General features: G+C 35.8%; 1 pseudogene; it reads left to right on the top strand.

Moving 5' to 3' along the window:
- The first annotated feature begins 658 nt into the window (after positions 1 to 658).
- On the top strand, positions 659 to 2,670 carry LOC149166650 (UDP-glycosyltransferase 72B1 pseudogene; annotated as a pseudogene).
- The last annotated feature ends 4,724 nt before the right edge of the window (positions 2,671 to 7,394 follow it).

Here is a 7,394-nt window from a genome sequence, read left to right as displayed (position 1 = left end):
GTTTTAACCATTAATAAATATAAATCTAATAAAATCTGAATCTATTTTAAATAGAAAATTTCTAGCATTAATAAAAATAAATATGGTGTTCAGTCTCGATTAGCTGGATAAGCTTTATCACGGTTTATGATTCTTAGTTTTTTTTCCCTAAAAACATGAAAATTTTAGTAATATTTTAATAAATTTTTATAAAAAATTTTGTAAATCTAAATTATAATGGTTAAATTTAAAATTTTAGGTATCCAAAAAAATTTTACTTCTATTAAATCTGTTTTTAATTTAAAAACATAATTTAAACACTCCTTTGGCAAGATTTATTGAAATCCTTTTACCCAAATTCCCAAAATAAAATAACAGTCCCGGCGAGACTTGTCCATTCTTAGTGACCCGTGAAAGCTTTTTGGCTCTATCCCACGTTGGACCTTTGTAACGGGGACATTTATGCGTTTGTAACTATCCATCCAAACGATAATCCACATACGTCCAACTATACATTAAATGGATCCGTACTGACGTGACAGCTACGCTTTCAAACCATGCAAGAGATAGTCGTGGACGAATATTTGTCGTGCAAAAGGTGAACCATTTGTGGGGGCGTAAATTATAGTGATTGCATCCACATTCAGAGCCTTTTTATAGTTTTCCAACCTAGTGAACAACTCACGATCGCTAGACAACTCTGATTACTGTTCGAGCTGTGGAGTCCGAGGAATTGAGCCTTCTCTCACGCGATAATGGATACCAGAAAGCCTCACCTAGCGATGTTTCCATCGGTAGCTGGAATGGGGCATTTCATCCCCTTATGTGAGTTGGCTAAGCTATTGGCATCCCGCCATGGCTTCGCCATAACTTTCATGACCGCGAAATTCATGGTCACCTCTGCTCAAACTGCTTATACACAGTCTCTGGCATCTTCAGGTCTGGACATCCGCTGCATCGAGCTGCCAGAAGTGGAGATGGATCCTGAAGATATGAATGGTCATCCCTTAATCTCGATTTTCAATTTCTTGGAGAAGTCCAAAGTCTCAGTCGAGCATGTTCTCAGGGCCTTGTTGAGCGATTCATCTAAGCCCATAAGTGCTTTCATCACCGATCTATTCTGCGCCGCCGCGATTGAGGTTTGCACTAGTCTTAACATACCCAGTTATGTTCTTTACAATACATCTGCGTCTAATCTTTCTCTCATGCTCTACCATCCCGCAATGGATGCTGAGATGAAGGAATCTTTGAAGGATTTGGACGGTTCTGTTAAGGTACCTGGATTTCCATCCTTACCTGCAGTAGATTTCCCTGAACCAATGCAAGACAAGTCTGATCCGCTTTATCGCCTTTTCCTCCGCAATTCATACCGCTTGTTTAAAGCGGACGGAATTCTGATAAACACATTTGAGGATGTAGAGAGCAGGATCATTGAGGCACTCGTCAATGGAGAGATTCTCCCGAGCGTTGATGGAATTCGCATGCCCTCAATATATGCCATCGGGCCGCTCATTGCTCCCCCGAAACCTGTTCTCGAGGACCCTAGTGGTTCCCTGCAATGGCTGGATAAGCAGCCGGCGTCTTCGGTTATCTTCGTTTCCTTCGGAAGTGTGAATTTCCTTTCGGGGGAGCAGATCATGGAGCTTGCTTTGGGACTGGAAGGAAGCGGGCATCGTTTCCTGTGGGTTCTCCGCGGTCCTCCTTCCAATCCAGATGTATCTGTGCTGCTCCCCACTGGTTTCGAACAGCGGACCAAAGATCGTGGTCTTGTGATTACCTCATGGGCTCCGCAGGTTGCCATCCTTGCACACCCGTCCACAGGAGGTTTTGTGAGTCACTGCGGTTGGAACTCAGTGCTAGAGAGCATTTGGTTTGGAGTTCCCGTTATCGCTTGGCCGCTCCAGGGGGACCAAAAGCCCACCGGTTACTTTCTGGTGAATGATATTAAAATGGCAGTGGGATTGCAGAAGCGAAAAGATGGGATTGTAACGAAAGAGGGAGTGGAGAGAGCGGTGAGAGAATTGATGGAAGGAGAGGAGGGGAAGAAGAGGAGGGAGAGAGCGAAAGAGTTGAAGGAGAGTGCGAAAGCAGCTCTGGCAGAGGGCGGAAGTTCCTCCCAGGCTGTGGCAGAGGTGGTGGCTCTCTGGAACGGAAATTCGTGCGCGCAGTAAAACTCTGCGATGATGTTCACGTATGTGGATTTTGGAATAAGCTTCTATCAATGATATCGATGGTATTAACGTCATCTTAATATGTGGATTTCAGAATATGCTTCTATCCCTGAGGATGGCATCATTCATGGTATTAATGTCATCGTAAAATATGATTTTACCATTCATAGTTATCACGTTCTTATTTGATTTTATTCTAGATTTCAATGAGTACCGTGTTACTCTGGTTTTACTGTGGGTCCCAGTCAGACAGAGGAAAGCCTATGGGTGCGTATATGCCTGAAGAACACATAAAAATAAGGTTTGTGCATGAAATCAGATGTTCACCTGAAGCGTGTTAGTGATAGAGGCATGAAGCAGACAATAGAAAGTGTATGAAATCAGATGTTCCCCTGAAGCATGAAGCAGACAACAGAAAGATCTAATGGCCCGAAAAATTTGAATATTTGCTATAATATGAATATGTACACTGAACCTATGTTTGCAGTTCACTAGAAAAAGATATGTGAGAAATATTTTTATATTTCATATTAAGAATATAGATGTTTTGTTTGTTTTTTTTTTTTTAATTGTGTTATTACTGATTGCATATTTTTTTTAATCAGAAATATTTTTATATATTATATAGGGAATATATATGTTTTGGTTTTAGATAAATTTGTGTAAAAAAATTTAAAGCCATAATAAGGGTTAGAATCCACAAATGAAGAGATAAATATAAAAAAGTGCTTTATTAAATACGATGTGTGCATATGACCTTTAAATTCAATGTCTAAATTTCGGCGGATTTTTCATATTCCTTTTTAAGTGAATATTTTAGATTCAATGTCTAAATTTTCTTGGACTTAATATGGCGGATTTTTCATATTCCTTTTTAAGTGAATATGAGTCAAGTAGAGAGATGAAATGAGGCAAGCAACTACTAATATGAATGTGTTCTTCAAATTTAGTGATTTGGGTTGACCATAAACCAAATGGTATGTTTTTTATTTAGTTGTAATTTAAGGAAGACCACAAACTATGGAACTTGACTCTAAGGTTCAATTATTTTGGAAAATTTCACAATTTAACTAAGACTTGATGTTTGTTTTCATTGGAAGCTCTAACAAATGGTGATTTGAAGATGAATACAAATTTTGGTCCCTACAGTTCTTGGAACATTGTCTAATTTAGCTAGAAATTAATGTATTCTACTAATTTTAACTATTCAAGGAAGATGGTTTCAAAATTACCATAAATTGTTGGTGTTTTGAAAATGACTGCAAGCTATTGTCTAGAATAAATTATAACTATTATATTGAATGGTGGTTTGAGGAAGACCACAAATCCATTCATTGTCATGGCACTGACTTTAGGCTACATCTATAGCTTTAACTCTACCTTGAGGGTCTAGTTTTTGTTGTTGTTTGGGCTCATTTGTCCTCACTCGATTCATAGAGCTTTGAAACTTGAAGTTTGATCTCTAGTCATTAATATAGAAGTTGAAAGGACAAAAACATTTTCATAATACTCACATGGACGAAGATTAAAAAATTTAACACTCCATGTGGCTAACTAAAGAAGGGTGTTGGATTCTACTAAAAATGCGCTCATTTACAATGCAATTCAATTTAATTTCAAAAAAAATTACAGGTAGACTTACAAATATGTTATTTACAAATTACTAATGTTCTTGATTATATGTGTGTTTGTGTGTGTGTGGATGGGGGGGCATCATTAGAATACATTGCTACTCAGATCATCCTATGTATTCTATATTTTCTCATACATTCTCTTGGCATCATCATTTTCTACATGAAAAGGTTTCATCTGTCAAAGGAGAACATAAAACACAACTCCTACTCCATTGGTACAAGTAACCATTACAAAACTAAAAATATAAGCCACCCCATAAGGTTGTGCATTCTTAAGCGTGAAGAACCAATGTAAGAAATCTTGAAATTGAGAAGAAAAACTTCTTTATATCATGATTTAAAAATATCCATAACAAGAGAATCAGAACCCAATGTGGCAAGGTAGAGTGTTAATTGATCGAAGAGGAAAAATTCTATGCAAACATGGTATCATATAGTGCACACCACCAAGTATCAAGGATACACTCACATGGTGTTGTTAATGGTAAATATTATATTTCAGAAGGATAAGAATAGTGAAATAATTCTCAACCAATTGCACGAGTATCTACTCCAAGAGTGACTTTGAAATGAAGGAGATTGTACACCTTCCTTCACTAGAATTTCATTTCCCCAACAAAAATAAAAGCTTAAGCTGCCTCAATGCCATGCTTTCACAATGGTTATGGATGGAGGTGTGGTTGGAGGTAACTATACAACCCTTCTACATATCCATGGTAATGAAATCCATATCATGTGTTTATGCTTAACCCTAAAACAACAAGGGAGATGTAAGAGGTCTTCCAAGTCCCTATGGAAGTAGAATAAGGGAAACAAATTAGTCTTTGGTGAGAATACTCATTGCACATAATCAACAATAGCATCAAACTCTGCTCCTCCTTAGTTGAATTTCAGAAGGGCTTACAAGATGATAAAATGGAGGAAACATTTGATAATATCTATATAGAGACCCCAATTTATTGGCGCAAGATCAAAGAATGGGAATGTAAGATGGAGAAGAAATCATTGAGTCATGAGCGAAGTGGAAAGAGCAAGAAACTATGGAATGAGAACTATTAAAAAGGAATATTTGACATGTTTATGAGTGAAACCTTCTTATTAGGGTAGTTCAAGTAAGCTTGACTCAGTCATAGAGTCAATTTATCTCTCATGTTTAGTAGCAACCAGTATTAGAGTGAGGTAATCAAATTCCCAAAGGTGTTAACTATTGTGTTCCTAGAGTTATAGAGTGAATTGATATGTATTGGGCCTATAAGGAAAGTACCAGATGAAAAATAACATGGGATATGGAAAAATATTGATCACAAATGTAGTGGAAAGTTCAAACCAATCCTAGAGGAGTTTCTCCATTGTATTGGACATGACAACAAAAATGCTTATCATGCTAGTTCGATAGTGGAGTCAACTTGGAGAATTCCTTAGAGAATGGTGGTGGTAGCATAAGAGAAATCGAGTGGAGGAGCATGGTTTGATGGGTTGCACGAAGGAGGCATGGAGTCTGGGCCTTGTTGTGACAAAGTGCCTCATGTATACCTATAAGTATATGGCAAAGGTGAAGTTTGCACTAGTAGAAAATGAGAAATTAGTGACTAGGTTACAAAAAACGTTAGCCACCATAACTTTTCCAAGTGAAATACTACTAAAAATGAGAAATCTGAAGTAACCCAATAAAGAATGACTAACATAAATGACTAATTTAGTCGTGGATTAAAATATGCAACTAGCTAATAAGTAACAAAACTAAAAATGACTAACGTGAATGATTGATTTAGTTTAGGAACAAAAATACAACTACCTAACAATTAATACAATAATATGAATCAATTGTTTATGTTAGTCATTTTGATTGTGTCACTTCAGAAATCTAAACTTACAAGTGATAGTAGATTCAAAAGTTGTTATAGATTGGCTGGAAGGTTATACTTCCGTAAACACTTACTTATTGGATCAATGGATGATTAGAATTATGGAGCTAATTAGAATTTTTAGGGTTATATCCTTTATTCACATTCACAAAGAATTAAATTGAAAGGCTAACAAACTATCCAAAATGAGAGTGGGATTACAACTGGTTCAAATACATTATGAATAATACTTGTAAGGATAAGTGTTGGTTAATTAGTAGATGACACATTTATTTTAGTTGAATACTTAACTTTTCATACCACTCTACATTTTTTATTATCTAGATCATATCCATTGAACTTAGGATACTAGTTTTTAACTTTGGATATCAAGTTGTTTATCTAGTTTGAACACACATTATTATTATTATTATTTATTATTGTGAAATAATTTATTATTATCATTTATTGTGCTTATACATGAATTCATGGATTTGAGACACTAATATTCTTCTTCTTTTTGAGTTGTAAGGATAACTTGGCTCATTTCCAATCCTTATATTGCCATGAACAAAGGTACTTTTTATTTTTCATTCTATCCATATATTCCCACTAACATCTTTTGCCCTCTCTCTATTATTGGAGGCACAAAATATTTCTTAGCCTAGCTCTTTAAGGTAAAGTTTACATTTCCAATGTTTGATCTTAAACAACAAAGGGTGAGCCAACTACTTCTTTTCAAATATGATCAAATTCCTCTAGCTTATTTTTGAACTATAAGGGATTACATCTAAAGGGGAGGGGTCTTGGATTTCGATTTAGCTTTAATATTAAGCCAATGGGTTTGTGATCTAAGAAGGAAGAGGGAATGGTATAAGAAGATATTTTCCCCTCAGCATTCATGATTGAGGGTTGCACCAACAAGCCATCCAAACATTCTACTTTGAAATCTTACTTTACTTTTTGACTTGTTTAAGTGAATTTATTGATCTTAGCTTAATGTGTATAAATTTCAATATCGAAATGATAACTTTTATCTATTCTTTTGGTTGATCTCTAAAATAATTTCCTTTTTCCCCTATTTTTAATAATTTTTTTACATATCTAGCTTAAATCAGTTGATTTGTGAAGGTTAGCTTGAATTAGTTGATTTACGAAAGATTGTAATGAAAACCAACCTTCCAATTATTTATTTATTTATTTTTATTTACACGCTATGGTGCCAAGCGCATTGTTGCAATTGAAATAGAGTATGAAGATATGCAAAGGTTAGCTTGAATTTAACGATTCACGAAGGTTTGGATTGAAAACTAACCTTCCAAAAAAACTATTTGATTTACATGCTATGGCGCCAGCGCATTGTTTGAATTGAAATAGAGTAGGAAGATATGCAAAAGGAAAAGTGGCATAAATGATATAGGGTTTGAATGAAATTCCACAAGCTCTTTCTTTTACAGTGAACAATATTGGAACTGAGCCCTTGTTCACAAAGCTCGATCAATTACACAATATGGGCATGTGATATTACTCATTGTTGAGGCTTGGATTATGTTGAGATATTGTAGGTTTCTACTCAATTTTGCGGGAGTTTAGTAGCGATCCGAGCAAGTAGATATAGTATGAAGATTGAAACAAGGCATTCCATGGGTTTTTATTTTTTATTTCCCGAGTGTCTCAGATATTTCAGTCAATTGACTGATATTTAGTCTAATAGTGTTTGGCATCAATATGGGGAGAAAAAGCATCGGAGGGTGGGCAAGGGGCAT

This window comes from Pinus tabuliformis, chromosome 5_1 (genome assembly GCF_031772625.1).
Source record: "Pinus tabuliformis cultivar Carrire ecotype Pingquan chromosome 5_1, CPIR1, whole genome shotgun sequence".
In the NCBI taxonomy this organism is placed as follows: domain Eukaryota; kingdom Viridiplantae; phylum Streptophyta; class Pinopsida; order Pinales; family Pinaceae; genus Pinus; species Pinus tabuliformis.
Note: the sequence above shows the minus strand (reverse complement) of the source record. Positions and strands in the feature narration are given on the sequence as shown.